Here is a 4,071-nt window from a genome sequence, read left to right as displayed (position 1 = left end):
CCTCCCACCTTGGCCTCCCAGAGTGCTAGGATTACAGGCATTAGCCACCATGCCCGGCCAATCTCAAATGTTTATACACCTAATAACACAACTTGAAACTATATGAAACAAAAACTAATAAAACTGCAACCAGAGTATAGTTTCCCATTTATTTATCATGTTTTTCTTTTTTTTTTTTTTTTCTGGCCAGCCGCAGATCAAGATTTGTCATGTTTTTCTCAAGAAAGTTTTATAGTTCTCATCACATTGACTCTATACATTTCCTGTTAAGATTATACTTGTGTATTTCACATTTTTTCATAATCCCTTGATCTACAGTCGTTCAAAATTTAAATTTCTAGTACAGTCTTCATTTAGTATTTTTCTAGCTATGGCTACTGGCTATATGCATTCTGAATTTTTGCTCTCTTTCAATATGCTTGAAAAAAATTCTTGCTGCAGATACTTTTCATGCCAGGAATCACATTATTATTGAGGTAGTAATATACTCCTTCAAATCAGACTGCTCTTTGAGTCATATATTCTCCATATGTTTCTTTGTTCAATCCTGAATTTTTCTCTGACTCCACTAACTCAAAAAAGGATTTCTATGAAAGTTATTTTCTTTTAATTTTTACAGAAATTTTTAGCTTGGAAAGAACTGAAAAATACTTCTCCAGTAAGCCACACCACCACACCCTATAGCTACATGAGAACTTAGTATTGCTATTGAACTACTTCATGCCCCTTTTGGAACATTTAATACTTCTTTGTGACATAGTTTTTGGTGGATTATGGCACTTTTCTGGTTACTTCATGATTTTACCAAACTTCATGCACATTTGGATTCTCAAGGGTTAACTGTTCATTTGTTAGCATTTAGTTATTCAAAAAATATTTATTGATCATTTGCTATTTAACCAGGCAGTTTTAGGCCCTGAAGATAAAAAGTGAACAATGCAAAATCCCTGTTCTCATGGCTTATACATTCTAATAAAGGGGGAAGTTTGGAGAGACAAATAAATAAAAATATATATTGTCAGTTGGTGATGTATTCTATAATAAAAATTAAGTGGGGTAACAGTAAGAAGGTGAAAGCAGTTAATGTTTTGCAAAGGGTTGTCAGGAGAGATTTCTTTGATAAAGTCATACTGGAGCATAGACTTGAAAGCAATTTTTTAAAAATCATCAATTTATTTAACTATGGAAGATGTTTACCAAAATAGCATTGGTTTCCTTCTAACTATCGAGTGTATCAATGCAAAATGGGTATGATTTGGGATTAGATCTATTTCCCTTTAACTTGCTCTTCTTAACAATTTTTTTTAATAGAAAGACTCCTTGAAGGATCTGATGAAAGCTATGGGCAGTCTCCAGGCACTGTAGATGTGGATAATTTGGTGTACAATTTCCAGGGAGAACCACAGACATGTTCCTTAATGATTAAGAACCTCTTCTTTACAATTTGTGGTTAAAGTCCTTGTAGGCTGGGACATTCAAACACATTCAATAAATACTGATCACTTAGATTCAGCCAGAGAATCTGCTAGGTATTACACATTTGAAACAAACAAAGGTATTTGGGAACCTATCTCCTCAGGTGAAGTATAGTAGAAAATTAAAACTTTCATCCGTACTGTTCCAGCATAGAAGTATGAGGGTGAGAAGAGTGAGAGGTTCTGAATTATCTGATAAATGTTCCTCTTCAACATGGCTTTAAATGTCTGGGCTTTGGTTTGTGATCTAGGATGTCATGAAGTATAACATTTTTATTATAGGATGGCCACTTTTCCCCACCATTGTAGAGAACACTCTTATAAATAGTAAAGCAGTGTTATGGAGGATCCAGAAATATTTTCAAAAATCTCAGGATTTCAATTGTATTAAATTCAGAACTAGCAAATTCTTTTCATGTAATGAATTGTCACAAAATGCTAACATAAAATGTGAGGGAAAAATCCAACTGTAGCCTTAAATTTTTACTAAACTGTGGAGGCAGAAATCATAACACAGGTAATATGTTCCTCACAGCTGTACCAGCATTTTGCTCTATTTTGGTTTCCTATCACCACATAGGTTTACTGTGATGATCAAATGAGAAAATATATAAGACACTATTTTGTAAACTGTAAAGTATCTTGACAAGAAGGCTGATTGTTATGACTTATGCTCAAAAGAAAACTAATATTCCTGTAATTTGGGGCTAATTATATTTAAAATACTAATCAGAGATTCTTAATTATGGGAAGTGATCACCTGACATTGATTTTATGGAATTTCTTCTTGAGATTCCTTCCATTAATAAGCTCCCTCTGAGCCTTCAAGATCACTGAGAATGAGGCTCACCATGAGCACACTTTCCCAATATGAACAACTGTATGTATCCAATGACAATTATTTATTTTTTTGTGTATGTGCAATTTATATACATAAGTTACCTTCATAGCAACAATAACAATAATGGGGAATGTTCATATAGCATTTACAATATGTCAGATACTATTCTAAGAACTTAACCTATCTTAATCCATTGAACATCCATAGTAATAAATAGAGGTACACTCAATCTCTGGAAAGCTGGGTGTGGCCTTCTGGAATTTACTACAACTTCTGCTGCTAAACAATTTGGTTAAAAGAAATGTCACTTAAGTAGAAGCATTTTGTAGATTAATTAATTATTTGTTCTAGAAATAGAAGAACCTGACTTGTTTTCTGGCCTATTTTTAGGACTACATCTTCTCATCTCAGAAGTAGCTGTAATTATATACAATATTAATATATGAAGGTAGGGCAAAGACTTTTCACATACAGCAACACTTGATCCTCTCCCAATTCAAAAATCCTGCACAATGAAGTACCAACGAGATGATGCTTTCTTACAAGATTTTGAACAACTATATTTTGGAAAAAAATTAAGTAGTCTTTTTTTAAGCAGAAATGTTCCCCTATATGCTTGTCAGAGATAGGTACAACTTACATAAGGTAACTGGATACGGCATACTCAGAAGACTGCATTTAGTGGTATGTGTCTAACGGAAGAAATCACTGGTAACGCATTTGGTCTGAATTTTACATGTACTTGGGACTGCTCAAAATGAAGATGAATGGAAAGTTGATAAGAGAGGCAGGTTGTATAATTATTGTCAGAAGTTCTTTTTTAGTTAAGTTATAGTTACCAAAAGTTAGGAAGCACAGAACTGTGTTTCTTCAATTTCTTGATGGGGGCTCAAACTAGGATATGCATACTAAAGCCCTAGGCAAACTGTCCTCTTCATTCTAAACGAAATTGTGGCAGACAATTGAGCTAGTATAAGTAATCTTAGTCACATTTTCCAAATACTTTCTTATGGCCGATTGATTTTTTAATGAGCCTTTTATTTTAGGAGAGTTTTAGATTTATGCAAAAATTGTGAAGATGGTACAGAGAGTTACCATATTCCCCGCAGCCAGTTTCCCCTATTATTAATATCTTATATTAGTATGGTACATTGGTTACAATTAATGAACCAATATTGATACATTATTATTAGCTAAAGTTTAAACTTTATTCATATTTTCTTAATTTTTACCTAATATCTTTTTCTGTTCCAGGATCCCATCCAGAATATGATACTACACTTAATTGTCAGGTATGCTTGGGCTCCTTTTGGCTTGTGACAGTTCTCAGACATTTCTTATTTTGGATGAATATGATAGTTTTATGGACTACTGATAAGATATTTTGTAAAATGTCCTTCAATTGGGATTCACCTGATGATTTTTCATTATTGGAGAAAATAATGTGGTTAAATCCAAAATATTCTTTAATCTCATGCTAGATGACATTAATTTCAGATGTAGTTATTTTTTGTTTTTGCTGTAGTTGTTGTCTACGGTGGCCTGCCTCTAAACTGAAAAGCTGTTCATTTAACATAGATGTCAGATCAGGCTATTTGATGATATATTGTCAGTACATTTCTTGCTCATGTATTGTCTGATTGTATGGTTTCTTAGCAGAAAAGTATTAAATTTGTGTTCATTTATATTTGTCCACTTCATACCTTTTCTGAGCAATTCATCCCAGGAATTTTTGGCTTGAATCTGCCCAACATA

This window comes from Propithecus coquereli, unplaced genomic scaffold, assembly GCF_000956105.1.
Source record: "Propithecus coquereli isolate 6110/MARCELLA unplaced genomic scaffold, Pcoq_1.0 Scaffold31, whole genome shotgun sequence".
NCBI classification, from domain to species: Eukaryota; Metazoa; Chordata; class Mammalia; order Primates; family Indriidae; genus Propithecus; species Propithecus coquereli.
The sequence above is the reverse complement of the archived record's forward strand: the minus strand, read 5'-3'. Positions refer to the sequence as shown.